General features: G+C 37.7%; 1 protein-coding gene across 1 annotated transcript in view; it reads right to left on the reverse strand.

The window, feature by feature from the left end:
* Positions 1–18588, reverse strand: part of PCDH15 (protocadherin related 15) — an 876905-nt gene that overhangs the window by 110715 nt on the left and 747602 nt on the right. The window lies entirely within an intron of this gene.

Here is an 18588-nt window from a genome sequence, read left to right on the forward strand (position 1 = left end):
CTCTGCTTAAGATTCTCTCTCTCTCTCCCTTTGCCCCTTCCACCCCTGCTCAGTCATTCTGTCTCAAAAAAACAAAACAAAATTAAAAAAAAAAAAGAGAGAGAGAGAGAGAGAGAGAGGGAGGGAGAGAAAGAGAGAGAGAAACCTTTTTTCCACATACTGGAGTACTTTTTGAATGAATTTGGACATGAAAAAAAGCCCTGATTTTTGTTCATCTGTAACATTGTTGAAAACCAACAGGATTACTTTGGTCATGAAATGTTATAACAGACACGTGCTCATCATCACCATAAAAAGGTAAAGCAATAAAATTGTCGTCCATAAAAACTGAAAAGTGTTCTGGCCATAAATGCTATTTTTCAAAGCATGTACATAGCATGTAAATTCTGTATATACGAGTACTTAGATATGCACCATACGCATATATCTGGATAGACATACGTGAAATAATAATAACCAATAAGTATGCATATTGGTTTCTGGCCCTGGCTCCTGACACAGAGCTCCTAAAACCCCGTGTAAACAGGGGCCCTAGGCGAATCTTTTCATCTGACACTTATGCCTTGACCCCCTTTCCCGACACCAAGCTCCTAAGGGAGACCTGATTTCCTGAGTAATGGGAGCATCTGACACCAGCTTCTAAACTCCTGGGGATTCCTGGGTGAAGGGGAATGTCTTCTGCTCTAGGGAGGGTGACTCCTGGTGGGCTCCAGGGTGGTGCGAGTCACCTAGAAGGCCCAGCGTCATGAGAAGCTGGGAGGCCTCAGGCCCACCACCTGTTCTCTGGGGAGGGCAAAGGGGCTGGAGATGGGATTGATGACGATCGTGCCTTTTACGTGACCTGCTATTTTCAGTCGGCATCGGAAGTAGAGGCAGACTCCTGGGGCCCAGCCTGACGTGTGGGGCCTGTTGTAACGCTGACAGGTGTCAGAGTCGAACTGTGGGACATCCAGCTGGTGTGGAAGAGGATTGCATGAGTGGCAAACACACATATCTGGCATCAGGGGTGTTTAAAGTGTGGCAGGAGCATGAGAGCGAACGAGAAACACACACTTGGAGTGTGCTTTCCTCTGGTCTAGGGTGAGGATCCTGGCAAACTTACTTGATCAATATAATAAATCATTTAGAAAGAGGAAAAAAAATGACTTTACATCTTTAGCATCTACATCAGTAGCTGGATTTATCATTTTGGGGTAAATACAGCTTCGGAATTTTTTGTGAAAATTATGGATCACATCTCCATAAAAAGGACTAGCGGTTATCTGAGTAAAGATTTTGCATTTTACAGCAGTCCTCAGCTCCAGGGATCTCACATTAAGAGCAATAGCTGCTTCTAAATGCCACTTGGAAAACAAACTAGATTTTTCAGGAGAGTGGAAAGTGGTAAATAAATCATGATATGTGCACATGGTTGGATATTAAGCAACCAAACCACTAAAACGGTGTTTTCTGAAGGGTATTTAATGCCATAAAACTATTTTTTTTCATAAAACTATTTTTGATATAACGCCAAGCAGAAATACAAAGTCCAAGATTCTAAACAGAGACTGCATGATCAAAATGTGCGTGTGTGCAGCCACAGAAGAAAAAACTGAAAAAAATATGGGCAATTTAAAAACACTCAGGAGTGTAGAATTATAGATTATTCTCTTCTATATATATTACATTTCATGTGCAATCATACTTTTTATAATTAAGAGAAAGTTAATGTTAGGTACATTGAAAGGAGAAGGGGAAAAACAAATCATGAAAAACATAATGAAAACTCTTGAAAGAAACTTCACTGATTCCTTTGTAGGCCTTTCCCAAAATATCACGTCTCGTATCTAAAGAGCCTGGGGAGACGCCGTGTGCATCTCTACTTTTTCTGCACGGACAAGCTTTGGCAGATGCTAGTCAAGCATGTACTTTTCCCCTCAAATAAAATGAATTTGTTTACTTGTTTGCTTGTTTGTCTGTAAGATGATATTTCCCAGGCATAAGTGATTTACGCGTGAACACTTAACCAAAAAGCAATGAATAAAGAGAAAGGTGACCTTGCCCAACACAATCTAATTACTCTTTATCTGTAGATCTTGGCTTCACTCATTAGTCATCTGCTGCACAACATATTTAATAATTAGGCTTTTGCAGAAATTTTAGAAGCAATTTAACAACAACCATTTAGTGCAACAAACAGGCTAATTTTAGTCCTTAGAAAGTACTTAATGAATACTTGTCAGATAGGGGTTCTTGGTTCTTGCACCATGTCATTACGTGCAAGCATTATCTTTAATCTCTTCCAAAACTTCTCAGAGGAAAAATAACTTTTTGAAGCAACATATAAATGTAAACTTTCAGAGTTCAAGTAACCAGCTACTTAAACGTTCAAGCATCGGTCACAGTATAAATGGAAGTTAAATTTTCATTATGATAGAACAGGAAACCAACCTAGCGCTGTAACTCAAGTAACATGTCTCTCTTCAGTCAACCACATTTGGGTCCTAAATTGATTTTTGAAAAAGTAGAGTAGAATTTTTCTTTCTTTCTTTCTTTCTTTCTTTCTTTCTTTCTTTCTTTCTTTCTTTCTTTCTTTCTTTCTTTCTTTCTTTCTTTCTTTCTTTCTTTCTTTCTTTCTTTCTTTCTTTCTTTCTTTCTTTTCTGCCCGGCATCCCTTCCTCCCTTATTTTGGACGTGAGACTCCATCGTTTCCACTTTGAGTTACTACTACTATACCTCCCTCTGTCTTATACAAAGGAACTGTCATCCACTGCTCTACACTCCATTCTTGTTCAAGGGAACATGTCTCAACCCAGATTAATTAGCTCTCCCCTCAGTCTCTGGACCTTTGGGCTGATTGCCAGTTGCTTGAAGGTGTGTGACCCCAGGTGTCTTTATGGTACCTTCTCAAAAAAAGCAGTGTTTGAGTTTCTGGTGTTTTGTCCTTCCTCAGATCCTACTCAGCTTCTCCTTTGATTACGCAAGCCACCAAGTGCTCTTCTGATAATTTTGTTTTAGTATAAGTCAGTCAGAGGAGATTTCTTGCTTCTGACCAATTAGGAACAATCAATTTAGTCCACGTCAGAGAACGGTGACCATATCTTTCTAACTAAACGGAAAGGTTGGATTTTCTCTCTCTAGGTACCAAAAGACATTCTTAAACGCAAATCTTCCATTCAGTGTTGCAAAATTTAAGTATTAAATTTTAGCATATTTTCTCCTTTGTCATCATGGGCAATTACATTATTTCTACCACCTTTTTTGGGAAAACATTGTCCAGTGTTTTGTATATACATTATCTGGTTGTCAATCAAGATAAGGATATCCAAATCTAAAAATGCCAAAAGATGGCCTGACGACATTTCTAACATATCACAACCAACAATCACTGCTTATATGAAGAACTTTTAGAGAAATATGGAATTTGTCTATGTAATATAGTAGTAGGAGAATATAGAATGGTTACAGCACTTTTATGTGATTTCAGTGTCACTTAAACATATCACAGCTAGTAATAACAATAAAACAATACTGATAATAATTACTATAACTTTTTTTATTGGGTGTTGCCAATGTTTTAATAAGTATTTTTTAGATATCACTTTGCTTAAAATTCTCAAATAGACATATTTCTTTTCATATAGTGTTGAAGATTCCAGAACTTAAAGATGCAAGTCAAGATCAGAGATGTATGGAACCCAGGCCTGTCTGATACCAAAGTCAAGAGTTTTTTTTTTTTTTTTTAGGATTTTATTTATTTATTCATGAGAGACACACAGAGAGAGGCAGAGACACAGGCAGAGGGAGAAGTAGGCTCAATACAGGGAGTCCGACGCAGGACTCGACTCTGGAGACCCCAGCATCACATCCTAAGCTCAACTGCTGAGCCACCCAGGCATCCCCAAAGTCAAGGATCTTAAATAATTCATCATACTAGACTTTTCAGTATCTGCCTTTTCTCTGCTGTTCTGTTAAGGTAATTTTCATTTTGAATGGTTTTACCGGTAAATTACCCTGTTATAACATTTTCCTTCAAAAGTATTTTTTTACAGAATTTCTCTCTACCTCTGATCCTTTATCCTCATGAGTATCTCAGCATTTGTGGAATATCATCTAATAGGAATCCTTCATAAATGAAATTGAGCTGCTGGACTAGTTAGAGTCTGTCTTGTGCATTTTAATAAAACATACATATAGCAATCTCTATTAGGGAATCTTGATGCAAGCATATGCCATAAATTAATAAGTGGAAACAGACTTTCAAAATTGAAAGTGACAACATTTAAAAAAATGATTTCCTTTGAATTGTTTGTCTGTAATTATTTTTAAGATACTGTGTAGGGAACTAATTAGGTACAAGATACCCAGACAGAGAAGGGACAAGATTGATGAATTGAACTCATAAAAGTTCCTGGGGATAAAGAATGAATTAGCCTTGGAAGAAGAATTGACTACTAGACTTGCATTTGAGTATGATTAAAAAGAATTTCAGGCTAAATTTATGTTTTTTATCTCTGGAACCTAGCATTTTCGGCATTGCCTTTTTAATGCACATAATACATAAATTAAACTGAAAGGCATGCCTCATAAATAAATAAAACTAATAAAATCAGGGAAAGCTTTTGAATATACTAATTGTGTCGGTTATATAGATAAAACCAAGAAATCCTTTACTTACTGTAATGTCCCTGTTTTCTTCCATAGACAAGTCTTCTCTTTTTATTCAACATTAACCATCATCACTGCATGGCCCAGCTAAGTGCCATCATCATAATTTCTTTAGCTGCCAATTTTCTTGAATATCTGTGATGCTTGACATTTTCATCATCTGCTACCTTTCTTGAAACCCCTCTCTCCATTGGATAACAGGCCATGATTACATACATTTTACCCCTCTCGTCTATGGTCTCTTCAATTGGCTGCTCTTTTCTCTCATTCACTAAATGAAGGGATTCCCTTCAACTCAGTGTTTCTATCCCTCACAGAGACAAGGGCAGAGGGCCCTGGGAATCATTAATTCTCTTCTTTGGGCAGATTAACAGGTAACCAGGTCATTGGATCTGTGTTGGGTCAATGGATCCCAAATGCCTCTCCTTGGTACAGCTGCTTGGCTTCATCAGCCCCCATGCTTTAGGGCTTGTTTCCTTGACCAGGAGGTCCACTGTTATGAGGTCAGAGAATTTTTCCTTTTCTTCATTTCCAAATTCTCTTTAAACATGCAGATTAGTACCATGACGAGTCCCCTGATTTTAGCTCCTCTTAGGAGTTCCCTGACTTTAGCTCCTCTTACGGTGTGTTCAAGTATGTACAGATGAAAGTTCTCTCTGTGGGTTACAGAAGGTAGAGAGGTGCTTTTTTTTCCATTTGATGCTTTTCTGCCTAATTTTCCTAATTAAAACTCATTTACACTTATACCATGTGATGCTAGTGAGCCTTTGCATAACAATCCCTTGACTTAAGTAATCATTCCATATGACATCTTCCAAAATCTAGAAGCCAGGTCTTGAACATCCTTCAAAAGCTCAGTTCTTTATTTGCAACTACTTTCTAGACTCAATTTATGTTACCCAGGATCAAAAATATAAAATTATCCTTGATTTAATTCTTTCTCTTTATGGCCAGTCATCAAGTCCTATCAACTTCTCTCTTACATGTGTCCTACATTTTCCCCATCTCGCTGAGTGGTGGTGGCTACTTTTATATGCCAATTTTACTGAACAAAGAGAAGCCCAGAGAGAATGTAAAACAATTCTGAGTGTGTCTGTGAGGATATTTTGAGATTTGAATCAAAGACCGAGCAAAGAAGATCACCCGGGTGGGCATCTTCCAATCTGTTGGGGGCCTGAACAGTAGAAAAAGATGGGGGAAGAAAGAATATGCTCTGGGCTTGTCTTGGTCATCCATCTTCTTCAGACACTGGTTCTTGAGCTTCAGACTCAGACTGGAGCTTACACCATTACCAGTAGCTCTGTTGGTTCTCAGGCCTTTGGTTTTGGACTGAGACTCCATCACCAACTCCCCTGGGCCTCCAACTTCTGGACAGTTGATCATCGGGCTGCATAGTCTCCATAACTATGTGAGCTCATCCTTTATAACAAATCTTTTCTCTATATTTATACATGTATCTTAATCAGTTCTATTTCTTTGGAGAACTCTAAGCGCGATACTGGTTCAGGCCTAGACTATTCTTTTAACATCCATTCTCTCTCTCTCCAAGCTATCCTACATGCTGAGTTAGCCTCTGTCACATTATTTCTCTGCCCCCCTCCCAAACAAACAAGCAAAGACTACAAACATTTATTCTCTTCATCAGTATTTTAAATAGTTGTGAAAATGCACACACGTAGACAAGCACACATGGATGCACACACACGCAGGGAATTTCCTGAATGTTCATATTCATATTTTGATTATTTCCAGATACCTGAATCTATTAGGTTTGAGGGGCGGAAAAGCACAAAAAATATATCTTTAGACAAGTATCTCAAGTGATTGTCATCAGTTCATTCAGAGACCATTTTTTTTTATAGCTTTATGATGTTTCTTTCATTTCTTCCTATTTCTGGTTTCATTAATTCTCTGTTAACCACTATGCTGCTCACTGTCCTCTGGACTCAGTTTGTAAATTCCTTCCCCCAAGCTTTTCCTTCCAGTTTTCCTCCTCAATCCTCTGTTCTTCCCTCTTCTACCTGCCCTAACAGAAAGGATTAAGAGACAAAACCAGTTATTGCTTTAACTAAGTCTTCATTTCCCAGCTCGGTAAATGACTTAATCACAGTGATTGGATGCTCAAACCATGCATATCTATGCTTCTCTTATAACAATTAGCCACATACTTTTGTGTGTGTGTGTGTCACTACTTATTTTTATACTTATGCATCATGGTTTCCTCACTAAAATACAAACCCTTTGAAGACCACGATCTCACCTTGTAGATATTTATCCCTTACAGCATGTAGAAAAAACAAATATGTCTTTCAAGTACGCAACATATTTTTTTTTAATTTATAGTTTTATCATGACCCCTGTAGCAATAAGATAATGTTTCAGGGGCCATGTGGCAGGAAACATAATCATATTAGCTGTGTTTAAAAAAATAAAATGAGTATAGTTATTGCAAGTAAAGCAATAACTTAAAAATTATCAGTCTGTTTGAAATTATATATATATAATTATATATATGTCTACATCATGATATGTATATATTACTTTGAAAGTTTATATAATATATATAAATATATATTATATATATTATATATATTATAAATATATATATAAATATAAATATACCCCCTCACATATATAATTGCTTGGCTTCCTTTGTTTATATATATATATATAATATATATATAAATGTGTCTATTAATATAATTTAAGATACTATTCTGAAAAATAAGGTATACATCTTCCCTACATAATAAGCATTCTAGTCTAGGTTCTCATGTCTTTTATATAAATTATCTTGGCTACATGCTCTAATTATGAATACCAGCATCAGTCAAAAAGCAATAATAATTACAACAGGAAGCACAAAGCCTTACCAGTCCATGTCATGTAACCGAAGATAAGTGATAACTGATTCCAGGATCACAACAACACAGTGTTCTGTATTCCATGCTGTACATCTATTTACCATTTTCATTTTGGAATGCCCTAGGTTCTGTCATTTGGCCACATCTCTAGCATTTTATCATCACTTCATATGCTTAACTCATAAAGTGTCTTTGTGATACAAGTCATAATTGTTGAGAATAGTAATATTATGCTTCTATTAATAATTCCATCAACGTTGGCCAAAGTCAATCATGACAAGATCTAAGAAGAAAGTACAATGTGATTTTTAATACAAATAATAGGTGTTCAAAAGGTAAAGTTGAGCAACAGAAAACACAATAGTGTTTCTTTGATAGACAGCATTACAGCATGGCATCAAATATAATTCACCAGGAAAATTCTCTGTCTCCCTGACAAAAAAGTATGCACTATTTTCCCATGAAATAGATTTCCTCCGGACTGTCATTCATACTACTCTTTCAGGATCCATCTCAAACTTCCTATTCTCTGAGTTTCTGTGGCAGAAGCTGAAGCACTACAGAATTGGATATCACCTCCTTACATTTGAGAACTCACAGACCTGCCATAGTTATTCCCCAGGTGACAGGGACACCGGGTGATTAAGGAAAGGTGAAAAACGAGACGAGTTTTACAATGAGCCTCAAAAAAGAATTAGGGATTTCTCTGGAGAACGATGGAGGGAATAGTGTAAACAAGAACAGCAAGTTGGACCAATTCCTTGAGATTAAGGGAAGATTCCTCCACTGATATGGAGACTGGGAAATGTAGTGACCTAGCAAATGCTGAGCAGGATGGAGAGACCCTTCCAGGTGAGCCAATGACAGCTACAGAAGGGTTATCCTGCTCACATTCCTTCTGTGTGGCACTTTTCCCCATATGCTTTTTATTTTTTAAACATAATGCTGAAATCTATTTTTGTCTAGTTTTTGTTGTTGTTGTTGTTGTTGTTGTTGTTGTTGTTGTTGTTTTTGTTTCTTCTAAAAATAATCCGTCATTACATTTGTCAGCTTGTTAAAGCTGGTCAAAGTAGAATATGTCACTAAGAGAAAAGAATGTACACTTTCCATTTGTGACAAGAGACAAAAATAAAACAAAATAAAATAACAGCTACCTAAATCTTCAGCTAAATATTAAAAAGACCTGTGCTTCCTTACTCTATAGAGAATAGCTGACGTCAATCACGTAACAACAGGGTGTGGAAGGCCAATGGCCAAATTCGTCAACAATATGAAGAATCAGCGTACTTAGCAGAAAAATTCTGATAATTTCTCCCATACTTTTAGTGGCTGAGATAAATTTTATGCTTATGTTATGCAGATAGTTGTTTCTGTTTTCTATTTCCGGAAATGATGTTTCTCTAATGTATATGACTTAAGAGATTTCACTTCTATGTGTAGTTTCACATGCATTTAACAGAGCTTAGTTGACCTCTGTGGCAATGGGAGTTTTTCTGAAAAAAAAAGGTATATAGTTTCTATTGCATAGTTTTGGGCCTCAATTATTAACCAAACGTATGTTGCTCTCAGAAGCAGAATATAAGGTTGCAAACATATTTGTGAATCAGTGAATGGGCTCCATCTGAATCTCAGTTTAAATTCTGCCTGAGAAGGCAAAGAAAAAATTAGATTATTAACTATTAATTAAACAGAAGTTTTCAATAATAAGGAAATTATATCGCCTGTCTTTAGGCCCTGGGGCTTAATCTTAGGTATAAGATAAAGAGAACAATTTTATGCATTCCTGGACTCTTAAATATTTTAGTTTTAATTGACCATGGAAATGATACAATATGTTTTCTTTATGGGGGTGCCCAGGTGGCTCAGTCAGTAAAGTGTCTGCCTTCAACTCAGGTCATGATCTCAGGGTCCTGGGATCGAGCCCCACATTGGGCTCCCTGCTCAGCAGAGAGTCTCCCTCTTCCTCTTCCCATGCTCCTGCTCTCCCTCTCTCTTTCTCAAAGAAATAAATAAAACCTTTAAAAAAATGTTTTCTTCATGGAATCTGATTTTTTCTTCCTAATACATGTGAAGAAATACGTATCATAATCTGTGCTCTCGTTTAGAAGTATTGATCACCGATCTTTGTCATTGGTTCAACACATCACTTTTGGGGTCAATGGAAGAACATTGCCTCGACACACTTGGTTTCTGAAATGGATTAATAAAATTTCATAAACACTTTTAAATCACATTTCCAAGCAAAGCTATTTTGCACAATTCAATTGTTTTCTCGGACAGATAAATTTTTGTTTCATTAAAAATGTAATTGTTTCAACTGTGTATTTATATAAGATGCCTAGAAGGTTAGAGACAAAAAAGGCAATAGAGGATATGATGGTATTAGCTTTTAGAAAATAGTCTCCAAGTTTTAAAGTAATAAAGTATAGGTGTAGTTTCTAAAGCATGGTTATATTTTCATAGAACAAATATAAGACTTTGACCATATCTGGGATTTTCGGACTGAAAAAACGAATGTGTGAGATGCTGCAATGTTGTCACCCACCTTATATGAGGAACGCCTTTAAGTCACTCAATCACGGATAAAGAGTCATTAGAGTTACTTGTCACAGACCTTCTGTTTGGAACCCGAAAAGCCAAGGAAATGAAATGTATTACAAGCTTGTACCCTACAGCAAACTATAAAATGAAATCAATAGCGTTTGAGTTGTTTTATCACTGGTTTAAGGTTTATCTTAATTGTCCTGTCATTTATTCTTGATTGAAAGGCTAGTTATTAAATCAAATCACCATAATCTATTTATAAAAAGCTGGGTTTTTTTTCTGCATTTGAAGATAATTATAATTTTACCATAAAAGAAAAATTGCATTGCACATTTTAAATGTGGAATTCCATAAATCAAACCATACAGCTATGAGCTAGCTATAAAGGTGCGTATTATTGCTTTTGCTCTATATCGAGATAAAAAAAATGGTGATGACTTTGTGGCAGAAATATTGATATATGTTTCTGTGCAAGTTCTCCTGGACTCAGGGCCCTTGCGGTCTCTGGGAACCATGCTTTTCCATGCTGAAAACCTAGAAGACATTGAAGTGGTCTGGGGAGAACAGAGAACAATGACAGGCACAAAACAGGACTCTTGATTTGGAAGTAACATGAAAGACATTAATGCCTTCACACTTGTCTTTCACTCACAAAATCAAGATACACTTATTTGATCAATGTGAGTGCCAAGCAGAAAAATACGGATACCTGACAGAAGAGGGTTGGAGAAGGGAATAAAACCTGGGAACCTGGAGGATCAAAGAGTTTGTCATGTGGACTGAGAAATCACCCTCCAGAACTTTCCAGAAGCCCTACAACATGGCGCCCCAGGGCAGCTCCAGGCCCACTCTCAGGATCGAAGCCTTGTGCTGGCCCCATCTCATCTAACGCCTCCCTGAATCCTGGCAATGGAAAGGGAGCAGGTTTGTTACGATGTAGGGCCTCTGGGTGGCACATACGCTGCATGATGGGTGCTGTTCACCTCCTAGTGAGGTCCCTTCAACAACTGGCCTTCGTTTGCAGATGTGCTCATTTCCTGGATAAATCTCCACTGAGTACATGGTTGTGCTATGCCTTTTAGTTACTGGAAGACATCAATCCCCAAAACAGACAAAAATACCTACCCTCAAGTAGCTTAGATTCATCAAAAGTGTTTTAACTACATTCTGCTCTCCAGCTGTGCTCACATGGTGCGCCTTAATGTGGCCCTCGGAACACAAGGATAAAAGTCTACATTATCTTTTCTTTTTTAAATTAATTTTTAATTTTTTTTACATCATCTTTTCTACTCTTCCTTTTATCCTGTTGATTTGAGGCTTTTTTTCCTGCTGCTGAATAAATGCTCAAGTTACCATGATAAAAAAAATTTGTTAACAGAAAGTACTATAATCATGGTTAAGTTAAAAATGTTCAGTATATTAATCAGTATTTCCAATTTATTTTATTTTTATTTTTTTAAATTTTTTAGTACTTCCAATTTAATTTAAAGGTAAAAACTGCTCTTCCTTCCCATCTCAGGTGTATTCCTGAGAAGCCTGCTGCCTGGGGGGAGGAGGTTATAAAGAAGCTCCTTTTTTCTTGATCAATCAAGCTCCTCTCTGGATCCAGCAGCTGTTATCCACACACAGGCTGCCATCCTCTGGCCCCTGAGGCTGAGGAGGAAAGGTAGGTAAGGGAGGCAGGGAAGTTCTGATGGACAGATCACTGTTGGGAAGTGACCCGACACTCTTTGGACAGGACTATGCTCTGGGCCACAACTGCACTTGGGGTGGCTGTTTCACCTGCTTTTATCTCATTCCCTTAGTAGAAAGGCCGGCCTCTCTCCAGCTTTAATTTTTGCTTTTCTTCCTCATGCAGGTGCTCCTACTGCACATCCACAAAGGCTGGCATTCACCTGTGTCCCAAACCTAGACCTTGGGTGGTATTCACTGGCCCTCTGATGCAGGCTGGGCCTGACGTGGCCGTGGTTCCTCAGTGCTCCAGCCCCAGGAACCGCTTGTCAGCACCCCAGATCCCTCCAGCAGCTCCTGGATATGAATGCTCTGTGCCCCCCCACCCCCGAGACACAGCCACCCCAGTCTACTCGGTCCTAACATGACACCTGAGATAGAACAGTTTACGCTCTTTTCTGGGGATGGATGTTGGTGGAACAGAATGCAAACACCACTTGGCAACCTTTTCCTCCCAAAGGAATACCTCAGATAAGATCATTTCGAAACCTCCATTCACTTGATCTTTATTTTTATTTTTATTTTTTTTATTTTTATTTTTATTTTTATTTTTATTTTTATTTTTATTTTTATTTTTTATTTTTATTTTTATTTTTATTTTTTTATTTTTATTTTTATTTTTATTTTTATTTTTTATTCTCCTTGGGAGTCAGAGTTCATAGAGTGGTGAACTGCGACCTGTAGGTTTTACCTTAAATACCTTTAACAACTTCTGCCTATTTCTCACACATCTCTTTGTTATTTTAGATCTATCATATCTTGGTGGTTTTTCTCAATTTCCAATTTAACTCTGGTTTTCTCATCCTTTCTAACCATCAGAAAGGGAGACAGAACATGGGAGACTCCTAACTCTGGGAAACGAACTAGGGGTGGTGGAAGGGGAGGAGGGCGGGGGGTGGGGGTGAATGGGTGACGGGCACTGAGGGGGGACTTGACGGGATGAGAACTGGGTGTTATTCTGTATGTTGGCAAATTGAACACCAACAAAAAATAAATTTATTGCTAAAAAAATAACATATGTTCACTTGTAGTATTTGGAACTGTCCTTTCAAAGCTCTTCTGCTCATGCTTCTGGGTATGGCTTACAGGTCTATGCATTTGAGAAGACTTCTCCAATCATTGAGATGTCAGCTGCTTGCTCTTCTGTGAACACGTCACTGTGTCACCAGCAGCCACTACACCCCGTGACAGAGGAGTGCTTCATTGTCACCAGCTGCGAACGTGTCTGTCTGGCATTGAACAAAGGGATCCCGAAAGTAGCAGCTTCATCTCATTATCTTTATATCCTAAAATCCTATTACAATACCTGGCATATTATAAATGTTAAGAATCAATGTCAAAGCCGTGGAATGGCCTAGCGCTCAAAGGAAAACAAATCTCTGCAAGTCCTGGACTAGTCAGGGATATGCTAAGTCTAGAGCTTATTGAATAGGAAGGAAGGGAAAAAAAAAAAAAAGAGAGAGAGAGGAATCTATCATTCCATCACATTTTTATCTTGTTGGGATACATTTTTTCCACCTACTTTTATTTTAGCAGTAAGCTCAAGAACTAGGTAGGAGACCCATTCTCTTCATGTTTATTTTTCCATCCTGTGGAAAATTTACTCATTAAAAATGCTTTCCATTAATTTGGATTATTTTATTCATCATTCGTTCATTCTTTTGGTCATATGTTTAGTATAATTGCCCAATATGATTAATGGAGTTTAAAGATAAAAACAGTTAAGAAAGGCAAAATATATTCAGAAGCCCTATATGAGAAACCTAAAGCACATGAATGAAAACTTAATCCTAAACTTGGTAAGAGCTAACACAGTATGAAAACCTGAGAGGGTTACAGAGCTCTTGTTCTCTAAATTTCATCAACTGTGAAACAATTCCACCGATTCAACAATTATTTCTAATATCCTTGGGTTAAAATGTGTATTTAGAGAATTGAAGATGATTAAGGTGAAATGTAATATTCGAATCTTCCTGAATTGTCCTACAGATAGGACGTCCTACAGATAGTCAAGGATTTGAATAGCCAAGTATTGGGGGCAGTATACCATGAGTCTTGCACCCCCAAGTGTCTTGCTGAGTGTGTCAAAATTGCACTGCTTGGACCTTTTTCTCTTACCAGGGACGCAGAACTATTTATGCAGCAGCAGTTCTGAAAAGTGAGAAAATGTTTTGCAGAAATGCATCATGCAGTCCAGCAATTTCCCTGATCTCACTTTCTAGGAAGACGGCCAATGCTTGCTATAAACGTGGCAGAGTCTCTGAGCTCTGTGTCCCCTGCCCCCACTGTGGTGCAATCCACTCAGGGCACATCTTCCCTGGCCCTACACCTGCTGTGAGGTGTGGAGCTCAGGGACCCTGTTGCATGCTGAGTGCCACGCTGATACACCTGCTAATACTTTCCTTGTGAGTAAGGAGGCCCTTAGTCTCTGACCCAGGAGTCTCTCTTTAATCAGTGGCTATAGAACTAAATCGTTAACATGTACAGTTATTTTTGTGGGAGTCTCTTGCTTCTAGATCTCCTCACTATCACATTTATGTAATTAGGATAATATCCTAGCCATCAACCCAAAAACCCACAGATAATATCTCTAAGTAAATGTGGCAACGAGCTAACCTCCAAATCACAGAGTATGAGCACCTGGAGAAAACAACGGATGGAAACAAGATCTCTGTATTATTAGCAAGTATAAAAACAGCGACTGTTTTTAGGGACGTTGAGGAAAGGCTAAACATTACTGTTGCCCTGAGAGCCCGCAAGTCTCAAAGTTGCCAACATTAAGTGGAAAAATGACTCAGAAAATCTGAAAGTAATAGGCAAAACTCCACACTAAAGAGAGAGGAGAAACTCTAGCAGAATATAACCTGAGTAGGAGAGGCACAAGAGGACAGAGAGAGAGAGAGAGAGAGAGAGAGAGAGAGGTTGTCCAATGAAAGTGGGAGTGCAGAAAAAAGCAAGCAGATTTCTAAAAGTAGGAAAATATTTCATTACTTTGTAAAAATAACTGAAAACATATTCTAGAGCTAGAAATGCTGTCTTAGCCCACCTTCCTTTTTGTAAGACTTTGGAAAAACTAATTTCACTGAAGCATGAAAAATAGAAAAGATGGTCAAAGCCCACAAGGTAAACAAAAACAAAACGGTGATCAAAACAACAGCTCTTAAAAAATAAAGGTATTTGAAAAAGAAATATGCAAACTGTATCTTAGTATGTCGAAACAAACTAGTTTGTAAAGAGAAGCTGTGAAAGAAAAACATATCGGAATTTAGAAAACTCATAAATTAAACATCTAAAAATCTAAATGCAATAAAGAATGATATAGATAATGAGATAGAAAGGGATACAATAGATGGGATATGATTCATTACTTGTGTAGTAGGAGTGTCCAATGATGAAAAGCAACTTAACAAAACAAAAAAATACAAAATTTAGAATTCAGGAAAATTTTTCTGAAACAAGGAGTTGAACACATATATTCTGTAAATGGGCAGAAAATGACTCACAATAGCCAAAATGGAGACACATTACAATACAACTACTGAACTTTAAAGAAAAAAAGAGTAAATTCTGTGAAAATTCAGAAATAAAACCCATACCCATTGGAAAAGAAAACGAGTTTGTCATTTTCCTTCTAGACAGTGATACTTTATGGGAGAAGAAAAAAACCAGAGCAGGATATTTAAGATAAGTAAAGAGAAAATATGAGTCAAGGCTTTTTTTTTTTTTTTTTGGAAGATTTTATTTATGTATTTGAGAGAGAGAGAGAGAGAGAGAGAGATTGAGAGCACGAGTCAGGGGAAGGGGCAGAAGGAGAGGGAGAATCAGGTTCCCTACTGGGCATAGACCCAGACTCTGGGCTCCATCCCATGACCCAGGGATCATGGCCTGGAGCTGAAACCAAGAGTTGGACACTTAACCGACTGAGCCACCCAGAAATCCCAAAGCTTTTATATCTTGCCAAATTTATGTTCAATGTTCAGGTACACAGATAAACTGTCATTAATGCACAAAAATATAGGAAATGCTGTTCTTGTAAGCCTACTGTGTGGAGTCTACTAGAGGACAAACTGTAGACAACTAGATGACATTATCTTATTGATATTAACAGGAAGAGAACGGTATTTCTTCAAATGGGATGTGTGGGAAAAGGAAGTAGATGAAGCAGAAGTATTGTTCACAGTAGGAGATACACAAACAGTAGGGGAGGTGCCAAGTGCACTGTGTAAAGTAAAAATTAGAGAATAAAGTCAAACTCTGGCCCACAGATTGTTGCAGTGAGTAGAATTTTGTTGGAGCACAGCCATACCCATTGCTTCGTTGTTGAACAACCTGCCGTTTTGTTTACATATTGTCTCTCCCTTCTCAGCTACCACGGGACTGAGTAGTTCCACAGAGAACAAATGGCCCTTAAAACCAAAACGAGTTGTGATCTCAGTGGTCGCATTTGGAGTCTGATAGTGAATCAATGCTTTACTTTGAAAACCAGAAAATAAAAGGGAAGAATCAAACTTTTGTTTTTTCCTGTCTTTCCTATAGGAGGAGAACCTCAGGGTAGTCACATATTTGATGTGGAAATGTTTCTTTTTATGAAAATATTTGCGTAAAGATACAGAAGAAATGGAAGGACGGAATCAATAGCTAGGACATGACTACCAGGGGTTGCGGCCAGCAGGAAGGGAGAGTCATAGGGACTGGTGTGCCTTGCTGAGAAAGCACTAAATATCACCTACAATTTATTTGTTTAAAAAACACACATACACACACACTAAATCTAACCAAGCCTCGGGCTCTAATTACCATTTCACAGAAAACAAAGGAGATAGAGAACTATATGACGTGACCTCTTGGAGGCATGTTCATTAAAACCCAGGCTTCAGAAATCTCGCTTCTCAAACAAACAAACATTAAAGGAAATTAAAAGGTGTGGTGAGAGAGAAGCCTATATTTTAAAAGAACACTTGAAATACTTTTCAACCAATTGCAATATATAGACTTTATCAGGATTCTGATGGGAATAAATTTTTAATGTAATATTGACCGGACACTCAATGATATTGAAGGATTTTTATTAACTTGTGGGGAGTAATAATAATATTGTGATGAAGTCTTGAGCCCTTATCTTTAAGAAATACATATTGAGATATTTGCAGATGAAATATCGTGTTTCTGATGTGCTTCAAAATAATAAGGGAAGGAGCGGTTGAGAGCCCGTCCCAGGACTTGATAGTGGTGAAGTTGGGTAGTTGACACTTGGAGGTTCATTATACTATTCTCTGGAATTTCACGTACATTTGAAACATCCATACTAAAAGAGTAGAATGTTCTAAAGACCGCTGGTTTCAAAAATGAATTCTGAAATTGTTCCGTTTTAATTATTAAATTGCTTTTAAATGTTAAATCCAGTTACAGCATAATTTAAAAACTCACTTTGAAAATGATTTCATTAACAAATTGTTGGCAAAGAGATTATAATAAAATACTTCTTCAATGAATCGCCTCTTTTGTTTATTGCCTCTGTTCATGTGACATATGGCGGAGCCGAAGACCATGGTGTAGCTAATTCTAAAGCAGGGATAAACATTTAGACAACTAATTAATTAACCTAATTTACATAATGGTTGTATTTTTGCGTAGCTAATGAACGAGGGATTGAGTAAAGGTCATTAACAGTCATTTATAAATGAAACTATTTTTTAAATACATGAGTTTGTATTTCGGACTCAAGAGGCGGGGATTAGTCATGAAATGGGAATAACAATAGTAAAAGCATCAGGGATTAAACAAACTAATGTTTAGCTTCTAGACTCCATGCATGTCTGAGAGGCCACTTCACAAATCTGCTAGCTGGCCTCAGCGCCCCATGCACACTTAGGCACACGCAAGTATACATGGGTTTACCAGCTAACCTTGCACTAGCCTTAGATTAGATTTCCATTCAAATAATGAGAACTAGTTACCTCATATTCACCCAGGAGTCAGCACCATGTCTTTATTCCTAGAAATTGGAGCTACTTCCTGAAAAATGCTAAGTTCTATGACCTAAATATTGAGCAGATTTTTCTTTCTAAATCTAACTTTTTTTTTTTTCTTTTAAAGAAAGATGACAAATACAGTTTTGAAATAGCTCCCACGTTTCCCTCAGTTGCACTACGGTAGTTTGCATTATACAATTTAGAACTACTCTCACCTTTTGACTCCTGGTTGAGTCAATTCAATCGACAATGTGAAGCTCCCTCTATAGTTTGTTAAAATATAATTGCCCGCAGTTTAAAGATTTTAAGAACTCAAGAAACGGGCCTGCTAAGTTTTGAAACGATTTAATTGTGCAAGTGATGAATAATCATTGAAGATGACTGAATTCCCTTAATTCCAAAGGCATACAGTGTATAATCTGATTTTTTTTTTTCCAAATGACCTGGTGTGCCTTTCTAAGCAACTGTGTAGCCTTCTATGCCATGTCAGTAGGTGATATAAATCAGTAAGTGAAATAAATATAAAGGAGTGATTACTTTTAGGATCATCAATTACTGCATTGGTAGAGAAATTTCTAGGGTACATCTTTTGCATAATCCATCCACCTTGCTTTCCTTTCCACCCCCACCTGGGCTCTTTTGCTCTAGCTACACACCTGCACCCTCACCTGGGTTCTCACAAGCTCTTCATTTCCCCTCCTCCCCTTCTAAAATGCCAATGGATAGGGTGCTGGCATAGGATGTCCAGGAAGGGCCCGGGGACTGAAGGAAACTGGGTCCCAGCCTGTTTCCCGCCTCATGCTCTCTCTGAGGCTCCGTTCCACTAATAG

The sequence above is a fragment of the Canis lupus genome, chromosome 27 (genome assembly GCF_048164855.1).
Source record: "Canis lupus baileyi chromosome 27, mCanLup2.hap1, whole genome shotgun sequence".
Taxonomy (NCBI): domain Eukaryota; kingdom Metazoa; phylum Chordata; class Mammalia; order Carnivora; family Canidae; genus Canis; species Canis lupus.